The sequence below is a fragment of the Phyllobates terribilis genome, unplaced genomic scaffold (assembly GCF_046119375.1).
Source record: "Phyllobates terribilis strain yellow unplaced genomic scaffold, ASM4611937v1 Scaffold_2__4_contigs__length_985480577, whole genome shotgun sequence".
NCBI classification, from domain to species: domain Eukaryota; kingdom Metazoa; phylum Chordata; class Amphibia; order Anura; family Dendrobatidae; genus Phyllobates; species Phyllobates terribilis.
In genome coordinates this window covers 941,287,605-941,306,661 of record NW_027362762.1, presented here as the reverse complement: position 1 = coordinate 941,306,661, position 19,057 = coordinate 941,287,605, and the positions used below count along the sequence as shown (strand labels likewise).

General features: G+C 50.4%; 1 protein-coding gene across 2 annotated transcripts in view; it reads right to left on the bottom strand.

Moving 5' to 3' along the window:
• The window catches only part of B3GALT5 (beta-1,3-galactosyltransferase 5), a 142,593-nt gene that overhangs the window by 8,416 nt on the left and 115,120 nt on the right, over positions 1-19,057 (bottom strand). Inside the window, exons 1-2 of one of the 2 annotated variants that reach the window (XM_073668441.1) lie at positions 17,977-18,105; positions 17,375-17,479 (exon numbers count right to left, since the gene is read on the bottom strand). The gene's annotated coding sequence lies outside the window, so the exon portion shown is untranslated. Of the gene's footprint in view, positions 1-17,374; positions 17,480-17,976; positions 18,106-19,057 lie in introns of those variants that run through there. The other variant, XM_073668434.1, reaches the window with a different exon arrangement.

Genomic DNA, 19,057 nt, shown 5'->3' with positions numbered 1-19,057 from the left:
ATAGATGGCACCGTGCGGCCTCCTGCTGTGTATAAATGGCGCCGTGCGGCCTCCTGCTGTGTATAGATGGCGCCGTGCAGCCTCCTGCTGTGTATAGATGGCGCCATGCGGCCTCCTGCTGTGTATAGATGGCTACATGCGGCCTCCTGCTGAATATAGATGGCGCTGTGCGGCCTCCTGCTGTCTCTGGGGGGGGCCGTGCGGCCTCCTGCTGTGTATAGATGGCGCCGTGCGGCCTCCTGCTGTGTATAGATGGCTACGTGCGGCCTCCTGCTGAGTATAGATGGCGCCGTGCGGCCTCCTGCTGAGTATGGATGGCGCCGTGCGGCCTCCTGCTGTCTCTGGGGGGGGCGCCGTGCGGCCTCCCGCTGTGTATAGATGGCACCGTGCGGCCTCCTGCTGTGTATAGATGGCGCCGTGCGGCCTCCCGCTGTGTATAGATGGCTACGTGCGGCCTCCCGTTGTGTATAGATGGCTACGTGCGGCCTCCCGTCATGTATACATGGCTACGTGCGGCCTCCCGCTGTGTATAGATGGCTACGTGCGGCCTCCCGCTGTGTATAGATGGCTACGTGTGGCCTCCCGCTGTGTATAGATGGCACCGTGCAGCCTCCTGCTGTGTATAGATGGCTACGTGTGCTCAATATTGAGTCATACAATTAATGTAAGGCTGTGTGCACACGATGCGTTTTTAATGCGTTTCTGCAGCGTTTTTGCAGCTGCGGAAACGCTGCAGAAACGCATTAAAAACGCATTGTAGAAGGGCAGCAATGTTCCCCAATGATAATCCGCATGTGCTGTGCCCATGCTGCGGATTTTTCCGCAGAGTTTATGCTGCGCTCAAAAATCCGCAGCATGTCCATTAATTTTGCGGAAACGCAGCGTTTTCGCCACCATTGACTTGCATTAGAACGCGCCAATACCGCAAGACTGCATTTGTACTTGCGTTATTGGCGCGTTCTAATGTGCGGATGGTACCCGAGTGTGGAGAAGATGAGACTCTCCTCCACACAAAGGGACCATTAAAAAGCTGTGAAAACAAGAATAAAATAAAAAATAAGATATATTCACCTTCCGACGGCTCCCGGTCTCCTTCCCTGTGCTTGCGTGCAAGACTGAAGGACCTTCGGTGACGTCAAAGTCATGTGACCGCAGGCCCTTCAGCGCAGTGTCTCGCGATATCCCGGCAGCCAGGAACAAGCCAGGAACGAACGCCGCAGCACACGCCGGGCCATCGGAGGGTAAGTATAGCTTTATTTTTTTATTTTTCATTCTTTTACGGTCACACTATATAAATCCATGCTGGTTGCATGGATTTATATAGTGTGACCTAGTTGTCAAGCACTTTCCAAGTGATGCTAAAATCGCCTGGAAAGCGCTTGTCAATCCGCATGCGGAAACGCATGTGAATCCGCATGTATTCCGCAGGAAAAACGCATGTACAATCCACATGCGTTTTTTCTGCCAGGGAGATGCAGAAATGATGCAGAAATTTTCTGCTTCATTTCTGCATCGTGTGCACATAGCCTAAGGCTATGTGCCCAGGATACAGAAATGTTTCGGATTTTTTTTGAGCGTTTCTGCATCTCCCTGGCAGAAAAAACGCATGCGGATTGTACATGCGGATTGTACATGCGGATTGTACATGCGTTTTCCTGCCAGGGACATGTGGATGTGAAGCGTTCTTCACTTGCATTTCCGCATGCGGGTTGATAAGCGATTTTAGCATCACTTGGAAAGTGCTTGACAACTTGGTCACACTATATAAATCCATGCAACCGGCATATATAGTGTGACCGTAAAAGAATGGTAAAAAATAAAAAATATATACTTACCTTCTGATGGCCTGCTGACATCAGCGGTCGCGTGACCCGTCACATGACTAAATGACGTCACGGCAGGTCCTTTTCAGACCATCGCGAGCTGCCGGCAAGCCAGGAAGCATTGGATAAAGACACCGGGGGCCATCAGAAGGTAAATATAATATTTATTTTTTATTTTATTCTTTTTTTACAGGTTCTATGGTACCCGGGTCCGGAGGAGAGTCTCCTGTCCTCCAGACCCGGGTACTATCCGCACATTGAAACGCAAGGAATCAGCATGTACAGATGCAGTGATACGGATTCCATGCGTTCTAATGCAAGTCAATGGCGGCGAAAACGCCGCGCTTCCGCAAAATAATTGGTAATGCTGAGGATTTTTCCGCAATGATAATCCGCAGCGGAAATTTCTGCAGCATGTGCACAGCACATGCGGATTATCATTGGGGAACATGGCAGACCTTCTACCAAGCGTTTTTTAAGCGTTTCGGCAGCGGAATTGGTGCTGCGGAAACGCTTAAAAAACGCATAGTGGGCACACAGCCTAAAAAAAAATATTGTAATTAATATTGTGCCAAATTAATTTCACGTGAACTATCACATGATCTATTACAGGGGATCATGTGACATGTCACGTGATAAATCAGGTGTGTGTGTGGGGGGGGGGGGCGCGCCTTCTAAACTGCCCGGGCCCTTGCTACTCTTAATCCACCCCTGCTAACACCTACTGTATCCCTCCTATAACCTCCAGAGACCCTAACACCTACTGTATCCCTCATACAATCTCCAGAGACCCTAGCACCTACCGTCTCCCTCCTACAATCTTAAGACAGCCTAGCACCTACTGTCTCCCTCCCACAATCTCCAGAGACCCCAGCACCTACTGTCTCCTTCCTACATCCTCTCATAGCTCCCATTATACCACACCCCCCTGAAACCCTAACACTCCCTATCTCCCTTCTACACTACACCCAGGGCTCCAGCCATGTAATATCTCCATCCTACCCCCTTAGGGCCACAGTCACCCACTGCCTCCTTAGAATAGGTAATCAATATAAGATCAGTAAGGGTCAGACATCTAGCACTCCCACTGATCAGCTGTTATTAGCTTAGATTACCAACTATCTCCCTCTTACTCTCCTTTAAAACTCCTGTCACCGACTTTCTCTATCCCACACCCCTCAAAGCACTTGACACCCACTGTCTCTATCCAGCACCCTGTCAGAGTGCCGGCCACCCTCTATCTTCTTTCTTTCTTCTTTTTTTTTATTTATATAGCGCCAACATATTACGCAGCACTTTACAACTGAAACAATTTACAGATATTATGGGCACTGTCCCCATTGGGCCTCACAATCTAGATTTCCTATCAGTATGTCTTTGGAATGTGGGAGGAAACTGGAGAACCCGGAGGAAACCCACACAAACCCAGGGAGAACATACAAACTCCTTGCAGATGTTTTCCTTGGTGGGATTTGAACCCAGGACCCCAGAGGGTGGGATTTGAACCCAGGACCCCAGAGCTGCAAGGCTGCAGTACTAACCACTGAGCCACCGTGCTGCCCTCTATCTCCATCCTAAATCCCCTCAGAGCGCCCGTCGCCCACTGTCTCGATCCCATACCCTCTCAAAGCATCTGACACCCACTGTCTCTATCCAGCATCCCCCCAGAGAGCCCAACACCCACTGTATCCATTGTGCAACCTTTCAGAGCACCCACCACCCACTGTCTCCATCATGCTCCCCCTCAGAGAGCCCAACACCCACTATCTCCATTGTGCACCCCCTCAGAGAGGCCAACACCCACTATCTCCATTGTGCACCCCTTCAGAGAGCCCGCCACCCACTGTCTCCATCATGCACCCCCTCAGAGAGCCCAACACCCACTATATCCATTGTTCACCCCTTGAGAGAGCCCAACACCCATTATCTCCATCCTGCACCCCCTCAAAGAGCCCAACACCCACTATCTCCACCATGCACCCCTTCAGAGCACCCGCCACTCACTGTCTCCATCATGCACCCCCTCAGAGAACCCGACACCCACTGTCTAAATCCTGCACCCCCTCAGACAGACCAACACCCACTATATCCATAGTGCACCCCTTCAGAGAGCCCAACACCCACTATCTCCATTCTGCATCCCCAACACCCACTGTTTATATCCTACACACCCTCAGAGAGGCCAACACCCACTATCTCCACCATGCACCCCTTCAGAGCGCCCGCCACTCACTGTCTCCATCATGCACCCCCTCAGAGAACCCGACACCCACTGTCTAAATCCTGCACCCCCTCAGACAGACCAACACCCACTATATCCATAGTGCACCCCTTCAGAGAGCCCAACACCCACTATCTCCATTCTGCATCCCCAACACCCACTGTCTCCATCCTACACACCTTCAGAGAGCCCAACACCCACAACACCATCTATCAACAGTCCTGCAAGCTCACTGCCTTGGGGTAACCCTGGACTCCGATCTCTCCTTCAAACGACATATCCAAGCCCTTTCCACTTCAACTCAAAAATATCTTCTGGATCCGCACATTCTTCAACCATGAATTTGCAAATACACTAGTGCACGGCCTCATCATCTCCCGCCTCGACAACTGCAACCTCCTGCTCTGTGGCCTCCCTTTGAACACTCTTGCACCCCTCCAATCTATCCTAAACTCTTCTTGACTAATCCACCTGTCTCCCCGCTATTCCTCTGCCTCTCCTCTCTGTCAATCCCTTCACTAGCTACCCATTACCCAGAGACTCCAGTTCAAAACTCTAACCACGGCATACAAAGCCATCCACAACCTGTGTCCTCCATATATCTGTGACCTAGTCTTCCGATACATACCTGCACACAACCTCCGATCCTCACAAGATCTCCTTCTCTACTCCCCTCTTATCTGCTCTTCCCACAATCGTATACAAGATTTCTCCCGTGCATCCCCCCTACTCTGGAACTCTGTACCCCAACATATCAGACTCTCGCCTACAGTGGAAACCTTCAAAAGGAACCTGAAGACCCACCTCTTCCGACAAGCCTACAACCTGCAGTAACCACCGCTGCACGACCAGCCCTATCCTCACCCATCCCTTGTAGACTGTGAGCCCTCGTGGGCAGGGTCCTCTCTCCTCCTGTACCAGTAACCATCACGTTTTGTTCAAGATTATTGTGCGGTAATTGATTTTGCATGTATACCCCTGACGCGCCCCCTGGGGCCGTGGGGTACTCGGTAGCCGGGCCAGTCCTTTTTGGGGTAGTCACGGTGGCAGTGACCCGGTCCGTGGCCCAGAGCAGTCAATACTGAAGAATCAATTGGGGAATAACGTTTTAGGGGATAAAGCTCGTGACGCTACCCGTGGTATGCGGCTACAGGGGCCGCCGCTGCGGTGCAGATCCACTGGAGCTGATGGTGACGCAGCAGAGATAGTGCAGCTCTCCACGGGCAGAGCTAAGCCCTAGGGCAGTATATAGGACTTGATGAGGTAGATGTTGTTGGCAGGGACAGTGTGGTGCAGGGCCAGTGACGCAGCAATAAATCAAGGACAAAGTGGGGTGCAGTCTTCAGGCTTTACTCACAGTTCTTAGGCAGTTCCAGGTTACCGCTGCAGCCGGTTATAACCGCCCACATCGTCCTGTGTTCTCCAAGGAAGGGATCCAGCCAACTCCCAGGCAGTTCAGGTACACTTAGTCGGGATCCCCTTCTTATGTGCCTCTCTGGCCGTCTCCCTGCGCTGGCTCTCGCCCTCCTGCCCTGCGTCTCACAATCCGTGTCCCAAGCCAGTTGCCTCGCGCTTTGTCGGGTGACTTACTCTCAGTCCCCTGGACCCTATGTGGCCACCTTTTTGGCGATGTAATTGTGGATTTCGACTGCAACACCTTGAAAATGCTGCGGCCTCCGGTTGGCTAACTGAGCCTGGTTGTTCTCCACTAGTCTGGGGCCGGTCCCCTTCTGCGGCCTGGTCCCTCCACTCGACGGCGGTCGGGTGGATGCGGGTCCCACGGAGAGCGTCCACGCTCCCGTGCCCCTGAAACCCCCTCTGTCTCTTCTTCTTTCTTCTGGGCCCCTTACCCTGGGCCCCCTCCTGTCTGGACCTGTCACAAGCAGGACCTCCCTCCTGGGCCTACAGCCCTGACTCAACCCCTTCCAGAAGGTTCCCCTTCTTATACTCTCCCCTCAGTGCACCCCTAAACTACTTCCTCCACCCACCTCATCTACTTAGTTCCATCCCCCTGACAGGGACCAGGCCTGTGCTCTCCCTTAGGAGCTATCTGGACCTTTCCTAATGGAGTGGTGTGGTGTTGGATGTGAGTGGGTGGGTCCTGGGTAGTGTTCCCTCCTTACTTGAGAGTGGGGTACCACACCTCTGGGTGAGGTGCAGTACCTCTGTGGCAACTGGACCCGCAGGGGCGCAACACCCCTTTTTCATATGTAAAGCGCCATGGAATAAATGGCACAATAGCAATAAATAATAATAATGCACCCCCTCAGAGAGCCCAACACCCACTGTCTCCATCCTATACACCTTCAGAGAGCCCAACACCCACTGTCTCTGTGTCACCCCAGGCCTGGATGCCACAAATATTAAAGGCTGTGTCTGAGAGCAGGAGGGAGGTTCCCTGGTCAGGGACCATTAGCATGCAGCACCTCCTGTCCCAGGCCAGTAGGGGGAGCAGGCTGCCCCTATAAAAGATGGAACTGAGGGCAGGGTTAGAGAGACCAGGACCCACTTCTGAAGCATCCAGAAGGGTTCCCAGAGGAAAGGGACAGGTCAGCAGCAGCTGAGGAGTCCAGGAGGCAGTGGAGGAACAGCAAGCCAGGGACAAAGGCGACGAGAGCCGGTCCTGGCTGAGAGAGAACTACACAACCGGACACTGGGGTCCGAGGCTGTCAGGGTTGCAAGCCCGGCAGCAGATAACCAACCCGCGAGGGATTTCAGGTCCCTTGGCCTAAGAAGCCAAGAGGCTCCGCCACACAGAGGGACCGGTACAGCACGGAAGAGCAACAGGTACCTAAGGCCCGAGTCGCAAGCCATACAGGCGTAGTACACGGCCAGCTCAGGGACGTGGGCTATCACACCACGAAAAGAGGGATAGTCAGTAAGGGCAGAGAGAGAACGGTAGGCCTACCCACTCACCCTGACCAGTGGGGCTCGCACGAATGCTCTCAGACACCCAGGCCCATTCCTACCCTGTACTCCTGTTGGGTCATTAGTACTACCTACAATAAAGACCCTGGACTGTTTGAATCAGACTCTGAACCCTTATTATTGCGGCCTGCACCATCACCCCCAGCATCCTATTACACTGCCCTGAGGCTACACTCTTCCCGTGGGGAGTTATCCTATCCCTGTGCTGCGCACCAACATCAGCCTCAGCGGACTGCCTTGCAGCGGCGGTCATTCCTGACCGCAATCCACGGATGGCGTAGTCGGACATTCAAAACCCTACAAATAGACTGCCACGGCATTTGGTCTGATCACCCTGAGCCACGGGATTGGGTTGCCACTACTACCCCCAACATTGCACTAAAGCCCGGTTCCGAGTGCCCCACGGCCCAGGGGGCGAGTCAGCTTTGGCGTAGTCGGCAGGGTTGTGACCAACCCGCCACATACGGGTATTGCGCGCCTGAAAAGACTGTGTGCGTACCTTAAAAAGAAGTTTCCTGCCATTAGGAGCCGTTTCCCGCCATCTTCAGTCGTTTCCCGCCATCTTCAGCCGTTTTCCCGCCATCGGACGCCATCTTCGGGAAGAAGAGGGGCGTGGACGTCCAAACCGCGCGAGACCTGAAGCCCCGCCCTACGCACCGACGCTGCGCAAGGTCCTGGAAGGAGATAGAGCGACGCTGGCGTCACCAGGACGCGACGCAAGGTCCTCGGCCGGAGCAGCACCAGCGGAGCCGCGGCCTACGGAAGAGGATCAACGGAAGGTAGGCCACGATTAACTAGGGGGGAGGAAGATGACGGACGCGGAGGGACCTTCTACTACCATCGTGGCTGCAGCAGCGGTGATGCTGTTCTCCATGCCCTACATCCCCGGAGCAGCCTGGCTGCCCCAATACTCAGGGGAATCCCATATATTAACTGACTTAAAGTTTATCCCCTGACAGAAGAACAGAAAGTGAGCATTCTGACGGGGCAGCTCACCGGTGCAGCCCAGCGGGAAGTGAAATCATGGTCAGATGAGGAGAAAAGGACTGTAAAGGACATTCTGACCCGGGTGCAGAGTACCTTTGATACCCGTACCTCAGCAGAAATCAAAATGCAGTTCTACGGCTGTAAGCAGCGAGCCCAATATAATATCAGAGACTAAGCCTTGAACCTGCAAGAAGCTCTGGGAGCAATCAAACAAGCTGACCCTGGCAGTGTGCAGGACACCGATAAACTGTTGACTGACCAGTTCATAGAAGGTCTGCTGTCCAGCGCCCACAGAACCCAGCTGCGCCTTATGGCCCTACAGAACCCCGAGTTGACTTTTGCGCAGTTCAAAGATAGGGCCATCCGGGTGCTCCGAGAACCCGCACCAGGTGGCGCTGTAGTTTTCCGGCGCCCTGCCTTCACTTACCACCAGTGGGCGGCGCCCTACCCTGCAGACCTTGTAGGGGCTGATGCACAGGCCCTAAATCCATCCCAGCCTGCAAACCTGCACCATCAGGTCTAGGAACTAACAAAGAGTGTGGCTGCATTGACCAGGACTGTACAGTCGTTGCAGGTGGAACCGTCAAGACCAATCAAGCTGGCTTCCAGTCCGGAGGATGTCCCGTGGCGTCGATAGAGGAGGATCCCGTCGTTCAGAGGGAGGCCCGCCGACCGTTACACTGAGGATGGACAGACGATCTGCCGCCGTTGCAGCCAGCCAGGACACATAGCAAGGTACTGTACTTTAAATGGGTCCGACCTGGGGCAGAGGGCCAACCCCCAGGCATAAGGTCACCAGGCCCGTCTAACTGGCGCGATAAGTACGTGGGAGGACGCCCGGTTCTCCCCGTGGTGCTGGACGGTATCCCCATGAGTGCACTGCTGGACACCGGGTCTCAAGTGACTACTATCCCCTACGTACTTTTCAAGTGGTACTGGAGTGACGCGGATATAACCAGCTATCCAGATGATGACTTAAGCATCATTGCCAGCAATGGCCAACCCATGCCGCAGGTGGGGTTCAGAGAGATGACCATCAAGATTGGTAAGGTTGAACTGCCGGTACAGGGAGTGATCATTGTGGACATTGACCGTCGTGAAAGTCACCCTAAAATAACCTTGGGTACTAATGTGATTGAAAACTGTCTTTCAGAAGTAATTGTGATTTTGCAGCAGGTGGCGATGAATGCGAGCTCCAGCCAACAGAGGGTCCTCCAGAAAGAGATAAGAGCCCTGATGAGACGGCAACAGGTAGAACTGTCTGGTGGTGAGATCGATAGCGTGAGGATGAGCGATCCGTTCCCCATTGCCATGCCTCCCAAAAGTGAAATGATGATCTGGTGTCGGACTGCAATCGGGTTAAGAGGGAGAGACTACCAAGCCATGGTAGAACCCGTGTACTCAGACAGCAGGCCCACCATTTTGACAGCCCGGGGGGTGGTTGATGTCCGCCATGGAAGGGTGCCTGTCCGGATCTTAAACATCGGGGAAAGGGAAGTACACTTGCCCGGTACGCTACACTAGCCAAATTGTTTGCCGTCGAACACAATGCTATCAGGGTCGTGGAACTCTTGCCTCCATCTCCCCCGGTGGAGGATAATGGCTCCCAGAAACACAAGGAGGACTGGTGCCAGAAACTCCATGTGGGTGCTGACTCTACTCCCCTGCACCAAAAACAAGGAGTCTACCGGGTGGTTCAGGAGTACGAGAGAATCTTTAGTAAGCACCCGCTAGACTTCGGCAGAGTAAAAGGGATAGAACACCACATCCCCACGGGGAGCCACCCACCAATAAAAGAGAGACACAGACCTGTACCCCCTGCACATTATCAGAACGCAAAGGGCATGCTGAGAGAAATGAAAGAAGCTGGGGTCATTAGAGATAGCTGTAGCCCCTGGGCAGCTCCCTTAGTTTTGGTAAAAAAGAAAGACGGCACCATGAGAATGTGTGTGGACTATAGAAAGGTCAATCGTATCACCCATAAAGACGCGTACTCGTTATCTAGGATAGAGGAGTCTTTAGCAGCCCTAAAATCAGCTAACTTCTTCTCTACTTTGGACCTTACTAGCGGGTACTGGCAGGTTCCTGTGGCAGAGGCTGACAAGGAGAAGACCGCCTTCACCACCCCGATGGGATTGAGCGAATTCAACTGTATGCCCTTCGGGCTGTGCAACGCACCAGGGACCTTTCAAAGGCTGATGGAATGCGGTCTAGGGCACCGAAACTTTGAGACGGTCCTACTTTACCTGGACGACGTGATTGTCTATTCGAAGACTTACGAGGACCATCTAAAGCACCTGGCCGAGGTGTTCGAAGCCCTGTCTGGCTATGGCCTGAAGGTGAAACCCTCAAAGTGTCACCTGTTAAAACCAAAGGTGCAGTACCTAGGGCACGTGGTGAGTGCTGAGGGAGTAGCCCCCGACCCCGACAAAGTTACAGCCATCAAGAGCTGGCCAAGCCCCTCTAACATCAAAGAAGTGAGGCAATTCCTTGGGTTGGTAGGCTACTACCGAAGGTTCATCCCCGGGTTCACAAAGATGGCAGCTCCAATGCAGGACCTCCTGATAGGCCAGTCTAAATCCAGAAGTCACAAGCCACCCTTCAAGTGGGACAAGCCGGAAGAGGAGTCCTTCCGCCAGTTGAAGATGGCCCTCACGGGAGATGAGATCTTGGCCTACCCCGATTATGGCCAGCCTTTTATCCTCCACACAGACGCCAGTAATGTGGGGCTAGGAGCCGTACTGTCACAGAACCAACAGGGCAGAGAAAGGGTGATTGCATACGCCAGCCGGAAGCTGAGGCCCACTGAAAGAAACCCGGAGAATTACAGCTCCTTCAAGCTAGAATTCTTGGCAGTGGTGTGGGCCGTCACAGAACGGTTTAAGCATTACCTGGCCTCCGCAAAGTTCACTGTGTACACGGACAACAACCCGCTGACACACCTGGACAATGCAAGACTAGGTGCCCTAGAACAGCGGTGGGTGGCCTGGCTATCCAATTATGACTTCACAATCAAATACCGGGCAGGCAGAACCAACGCCAACGCAGACGCCCTGTCGAGAATGCCCCACCTACCTGAAGGAGAAGAAGACTCGGAAGAGCTGGAGGAAGTAGAGCTCCCTGCGTTCCACCAGTATGGGGCCACTCAGTATTCTCACCGGGTAAGAGACAAAGACCTGACCACCGTCATGTTCAACCCCTTACCCCACCACGGCTGGGCTGAAATGCAAGATAATGACCCTGCAGTTCGCCTGGTGAAAGACATGTTAACCCAGGCAGACGCTAGCCCTGGCCCGGACACTCCAGAGGAAGCCAAGCAGATATGGAAGGAGAAAAGCAGGCTATTCCTCTACGAGGGTAAGCTGTGCAGAAGGCTTGTCAACCACCGGACGCACGAGCTGACCTGGCAGATAGTGGTCCCAAGGCGAGATGCAGCAATGGTCCTGGAGGTCTACCATGACAGAGCGGGACACTTCGGGTGGAAGAAACTGGAGATCCTACTGAGAGAACGGTTCTACTGGGTCGGTATGAGAGGGGCCATAGAGAAGTGGAGCAGGGACTGCGGCCCATGCCACCTCAGAAGGAAGGACCGTACCAGCCAGAAGACACCCTTGAGGCCCATCGTCACCAGGCAGCCTCTTGAGTTGGTAGCTCTGGACCATGTGAAGTTAGCTCCAAGCCGGTCCGGCTACGTCTATGCCCTGACAATTGTGGACCATTATTCCCGGTTCCTGGTGGTGGTTCCTGTTAAAGACCTGACAGCCCAAACAGCGGCCAGAGCCTTCCAGCAACACTTCTGCCGTCCACACGGGTATCCGGAACAGGTCTTGACAGATCAAGGTCCAGCGTTTGGGGCTGAAGTATTCCAGGAGTTCTGCAACCTCTACGGCTGTAGGAAGATTCGGACAACGCCTTACCACCCGCAAACCAACGGGCTGTGTGAGAAAATGAATAATATCGTCATTGATCTCCTCAAGATGTTGCCCCTGGAAGAACGCAGCCTGTGGCCGGAGAAGCTGCCAGACTTGATCGACTTGTACAATCATATCCCGGTGAATGCTACAAATTGCACCCCGGCTTACCTGATGCGAGCAAGACCAGGTAAGCTGCCGATCGACCTGGAAATGGGAGTCCTGACACCCGAGGACACCTCGCCAGATGCGGACTGGGATACGGAACGGGGGCTCCAGTACAAGAAGGTACAGGAGAGTGTGGAGAGGAGTCTGGCTCAAGCGAGAAAAAAGCAAGAGAGGCTCTTCAACCAACACGCCCCTGCTGGTCCCCTGGAACCTGGTGAGCAGGTCCTGAAGCGGAAGAGAAGGCTTCAGCAGCTGGGCGACCAGTGGGAGAGAGACCCATACACAGTACTGCAGTCCGACCACAACAACCCGAAGGTATGTGTGATTACCAAGGATGGAGGAGAAACCACTAGCACCGTCTCCATAGACCACCTAAAACGGTGCCCCGAGCAACTACAGAGTCCAAGTGAAGATCAAGAAGACCTTGAACCCGCAGAGGACAGGGAAGAAATGATCAGCACCGTTCTCGGAGAGTTCCCCCGGACCTGGACTCGAATAAATGCCGCGATAGTGGTACCCGTCCTACACTTCCTTCAGCCTACCCAGCAGGAGCCTACAGAAGAACAAGAAGAACAAGCAGCCCCGGAGGCAGAAGAACCCATGCCAGCTGCCCAGGAGAGTCAACCCTCTGCTGACAGTGAGCCTGCCATGCCTGCGGTAAGCCAAAGGACCCACAGACAGCTGCCGGCCCTGCCTGTGAACCCAGCTAGTAGCTGTACCCTTAATACTAGTGGGGAAAGCCAGGTTAGACCACCACCAGAGAGTGGGTTACGGAGGTCAACCCGGAGCACTAAGGGTCAAGTACCAGCTCGCTGGAAGATCTAAATGTATAATGTATATATTTAATGTGTTATGTTTGTACCCTGGTTATTAATAGCGTTTCTCCAGTTTCCTAGATGCAATGGACAGACAGGTTAAGGACGGTAGACAGGTTAAGGACGGTGAATAACCGGAGCTACCATGTAGATAGTTGCACCTGGTGCCCCCTTGTGCAGATGACCACGGAAGAAAAACCTGTCCGGCGTGGCCCCCTTGTGGTCCAAAGTAGGTAGCTCAGCCTTGTCGCCACGCCCAAGGCCAGGAACTTGGGGTTTATGGAGACAGGTCCCCACATCGCTCAAAAACTTCGGCTTATTGGGTGAAATGGACACCCGGTCATGGATCATACTGTGATCCTCTTCTTTTGTTGGTGATATGGACACCCGGTCACAGACCACACTGTGACCTAAAGAACTCAATATGTGGTGTTGTTTGTTATTTCCTTCCCTGTTGTGTTTATGGTCATGCATTTATACCTTGCATTTGTGTTTCCTGTTTAGTCCCGGAGTACTAAATTTTACTAGGGGGGAATGTGTCACCCCAGACCTGGATGCCACAAATATCAAAGGCTGTGTCTGAGAGCAGGAGGGAGGTTCCCTGGTCAGGGACCATTAGCATGCAGCACCTCCTGTCCCAGGCCAGTAGGGGGAGCAGGCTGCCCCTATAAAAGCTGGAACTGAGGGCAGGGTTAGAGAGACCAGGACCCACTTCTGAAGCATCCAGAAGGGTTCCCAGAGGAAAGGGACAGGTCAGCAGCAGCTGAGGAGTCCAGGAGGCAGAGGAGGAACAGCAAGCCAGGGACAAAGGCGACGAGAGCCGGTCCTGGCTGAGAGAGAACTACACAACCGGACACTGGGGTCCGAGGCTGTCAGGGTTGCAAGCCCGGCAGCAGATAACCAACCCGCGAGGGATTTCAGGTCCCTTGGCCTAAGAAGCCTGGAGGCTCCGCCACACAGAGGGACCAGTACAGCACGGAAGAGCAACAGGTACCTAAGGCCCGAGTCGCAAGTAGTACACGGCAAGCTCAGGGACGTGGGCTATCACACCACGAAAAGGGGGATAGTCAGTAAGGGCAGAGAGAGAACGGTAGGCCTACCCACTCACCCTGACCAGTGGGGCTCGCCCGAATGCTCTCAGACACCCAGGCCCATTCCTACCCTGCACTCCTGTTGGGTCATTAGTACTACCTACAATAAAGACCCTGGACTGTTTGAATCAGACTCTGAACCCTTATTATTGCGGCCTGCACCATCACCCCCAGCATCCTATTACACTGCCCTGAGGCTACACTCTTCCCGTGGGGAGTTATCCTATCCCTGTGCGGCATACCAACACCAGCCTCAGCGGTCTGCCTTGCAGCGGCGGTCATCCCTGACCACAATCTACGGGTGGCGTAGTCGGACATTCAAAACCCTACAAATAGACTGCCACGGCATTTGGTCTGACCACCCTGAGCCATGGGATCGGGTTGCCACTACTACCCCCAACATTGCACTGAAGCCCGGTTCCGAGTGCCCCACGGCCCAGGGGGCGAGTCATCTCCATCCTGCACCCCCTCAGAGAGCCCAACACCCACTGTCTCCATCCTGTACCCCTTCACAGAGCCCGACACCCACTGTCTCGATCCCATACTCCCTCAGAGCACCCGCCGCCCACTTTCTCCATCCTGCACCCCCTCAGAGAGCCCGACACCCACTGCCTCCAACCTGCACCCCCTCACATCGCCTGCCACTCACTATCCCCTTAGGATTAGTCACCAGTATAAGATTGATGGGACATTGACTGATCAGCTGTTATTAGCTCGGCTGGATTTAACACTGTACACAACGGCTCTGCACACTGTGTCATGGCCACTGCCAGGTACTGCGGATCAGCTCCTATTTATGTGAATAGGAGCTGAGCTGCAGCATCTGGGGGCAGCCACTTTACAGTGTATGGAGATGGGCACTAATACATCCATTTGCCTTTAACTTGTGCAAATAATGAGTGTGTGATTGCATTAAATAAGTAGAGACATCAGTGTTGCTTTCTACAGCTTCATTATGCACAATATCAATTATTACAATTGCAGTTTGTGCTTCAGAGCTGCTCTTGCTGCTTTGACCAAAAACAGGATTCACTTTGGTGGCCATAGTGCAACACCTTCAACTAGTAGTCATCCAGCCACTGACCTAGCAGTATATTACCCCCTTCTTGCTCTTTCTCTCATAGTTGTAAAACCCTATGTCTTCTTTACCCACTTGGATTACTATAGTATACAGGGAAAGGCGCTCCAACAATGCTGTAAATGTGGCCACATGCCCCCAGAGAGCTGGCCCCAACCCGACAAAAAAATTATTATTTCAGAAGTAGCACCACTCCGGTCTATTAGCTGGGTCCCGGTATTGCAGCTTGCCTCTCATTCAAGTGAATGTTGTAATACTAGACACAGCCTTTAGACAACAGTGGCGCTGTTTCTGGAAAAAAAGCTTATTTTTTTCCTAATTCTTACCAATCCCTTTCCAAGGCTCCGTGACATTTCCCCGTCTCACAGAACCGCACACATTGTTTACATTTTACATCCTAACATTTCCGGAAAGAGAATAACTTTTTTTTTTTTAATCTTTATAAACTCTGTTGTTTTTTTTCTGCAGAACGACTAGTTTTTACATTTAACATTTTGGGGTCTGGATAATATATGCTAGCATTTTAATTTTGTGGGGGAAGAAAAATAAATAACATACATGTAGGCATTAGGCTATGTTCACACTAAGCGTTTTTTCAGCTTTTTTTTCTGCAGCAAAACCTGATCTCTTGGCAGGAAAGAAGCTGCGTCAAAAACGCAGGTTTTGGTGCGTTTTTGCTGCATTTTTGCTGCATTTTTCAGGATCCCAAAGTTCAGCTTTTCTTCCACCACAGAAGCATGAACACAGGTCACCAATGCAAGACATATGTGAAACCATATTAACCAGAGTTACAAATATAACAGTGGGGAGAGGTGAATTATTCAGGAATAGTTTACCAAAGACATTGGCAGTGCATTTAGTTTGTATGATACTATTTATTTTCACGCTATGGTCTGCCATTCAGTTGCCCAGAGATTGCTCAATTTCACACCTCCGTTGGCCACAGGTATTGTTCAATCTCACACCTAGTTCAGCTAATGTTTTAATTTTACACATCACTAATTTAATTAAACTGTTCTAATCCAAACTGCCATCTCAGGTGACAAAGACAAGATGATAAAATCACAAAAATAAATGAGTTTCACATACTGCTCTACTTGTTTTTTTACACTAAAAACACAGCAAAACCTGATAGCTATGTTCAGACTAGGCGTTTTCTGCATTTTTTTCACCACCCGTTACTTTCAATGGGTGAAAAACACAGAAAAAAGGCTGAAAGAAGTGACATGCTCTATTGTGCAAAAAAAACATGCAAAGCACAAAATACTGATGATACAAAAACCAATGTGTGTGCGTAAGATTTCTGAAATCTCATAGACTTTGCTGGCACTGTAAAACACAGCTGAAAATTTGCATAAAAAACACATAAAAAAACATAGCCTTAAAGTGATAAAAAGCAGATAGGGTAGCAGGCTTCACCCCCTGAATTACCAGAAGTACATACACACATATATATAAAATATACACACTCTGTATATATACCAAAGAAGGAATAGATGAATTTACAGGTTTTGGGTGAGTTTTTGATGTTGCAAATTTTCTGCAACATTTCTGCCCCTATTAACCACTTCATGATATGGCAATTTTTAATTTTTTTCATTTTCATTTTTACCTTCCCTTCTTCTGAGAGCAATAACTTTTCTTATTTTTCCATTCCTGTAGCCATTTGAGGGCTTGTTTTCTTGTGGGACGAGTTGTACTTTTGAATGACACCATTCATGCTATCATGTGATGCACTGGAAAGTGGGAAAAAAAGTGCAATTCCACAATTGGTCGTTTTAATTTTCTATGTTCACTATATGGTAAAACTGACTAGCAATGTGATTCTCCAGGTCAGTATGATTATGCAGTTACCAAACATGTATAGTTTTTTTTTTCTATTTAAGTGGTGAAAAAAATTCTAAAATTTGCCTTAAGTTGACGTCGTTTTTTACTGATACCATTTTGGGGTAGGTACAATGTTTTGATCACTTCTCATTGCATTTTATTGCATTTTAGATTTTGATAGATTGAACTTTTACTATAGCAAATTTGTGTATTGTTTTGTCTTATTTTCTATGGGCAATAGGGGGGTGATTAGAACTTTTTGTCTGTTTTTAATTTCTTTCATGATTTTAAAAACTTTTTTTTTCCACTTTTTACTGTATTCAGGGGACTTGAGGCTGTGATTGTCTGGTTTACGTCACACGTCATGAAGGGGTTAAGAAAAACAGGTTATTTGCTTTTTTTTTTTTTAAATCTGCAACATCAAAAACTCACAGTGGGAACATAGCCTAATGGTACCTGAAATACATTTTCCATACTGTATCTGAAAGGAAACAACAGCCTTACTAGAGACAATTCATTTCCTACCTGATAATCCTCAAGGGTGTAAATCAAAGGACAAATCTGTCAGGCTTTGGAGTGAGAATTTTACTTTGATGGTAGGTCATGAAGAAAGACGTTTCCGCTTTGTCCCTAACGAGGAAGGAAAAACAATTCAGAGTTTACAAAAATATTTAAAGTAAAAATATCTCATATAAACTAAAAGAAAACTTCTAACAAAGCCCTGGTCACACCCCATGGGATACAATGTATCAGCCCAGTGTTCTGCTACCAAAAAAGTGCTATATGGTGCCATACATGTCCCTGAGCATCATATCGTGGCTCAGTGGTTAGCACTGTATGGTGGCTCAGTGGTTAGCACTATAGCCTTCCAGTACTGGGGTCCTGGGTGAAAAAATCCCACCAAGGACAACATCTGCAAGGAGTTTGTATGTTCTCTGGATTTGCTCTAGATTCTCTGGTTTCCTCCCACATTCCAAAGACATTCTGATAGGGAATTCTAGTGATTCCCAATGGGACAGTGATGTAATCTGTACAGCGCTGTGGAATATGATGGAGCCATATAAGCGAGTTAAATAAATAAGTTGAGTAAAATAGAAGCTGAGGCTTTTGGTGCAGAGGAGACGTACTGCCGCCCGGTCGCCTTCTCCTCCCATTACTGTGGATTTGTTTCCGGCTCAGCTCCCGACGCTGGAGACTAGCGGCTGCGCACAGCTGTGGTTTTCTACTACTCTATTTCATCTCTGTCCAACACTAAAGATGAAAAAACACATACAAATTCAGCTCTGCTACATCAACATGTATGATTTCATCACAGCTGTGGGAATTATTATTATTATTTTTTTAACAGCTCGTTCTTATGTTGCAATTTTGTCGCTTTTTTTCCATTGAAAAAACAACAACAGCACTTTACAGCAGCAGCAAAGTAAATGACATTTCTGAAGTCTCATGCACACGCTGCTTATTTTTCCCCGCAGATTTGAACCTACAAAACATTACCTGCAGCGTGTCAGTTCTTTCACTGTTTCTGCAGCGTTTTTCACCCAGTCAAATGAACGGTAAAAAAAAAAAAAAACGCAAGTAAAAAACGCATTAAAAAAGCGCACAAAAACACGGCAAAAATGAAGCAAAAAATGTGTATATTCGACGCTGCGTTTTACCTTCCAGCACTGTAATTTTTGCAGTAGTAAAAATCTGCTGCAGATACTAGATGTGTGCACAGAGCCTTATGCAGTATCGATAGGTGCAGATGAATATTAGGGAACATAAGAGCAGTGAGTGGAAAAGCTCTGCCGCTGGCGCTGTCATTACAGAGAAGTGGCGGCTTACAAGCAAATGATCCGAAGAATGAACATGTCGGGTCCACATGCGACACAGCGATGACATTTTTCCGTAGACCTGCACATGGGCAGTCTCTTGAATGTTGTTTGATAGAATTCGTGCACACAGGCACGAGAGGTGTTTCCGGCGGTTTCTGCATCAGAAATTGTCGGGAAAGGACGTTATTTGTACATACCCTAAAACTACAAGTACCATACATTCTATCTGTACTATATGTACTGTAGCACTCTCTACGTGTACTACATGTACTTTACTGCTCTATCTGTACTACATGTACTATAGCGCTCTCGACCTGTACTACATGTACTATACTGCTCTCTACCTGTACCCTGTACTACATGTACTGTACTGCTCTCTCTGTACTACATG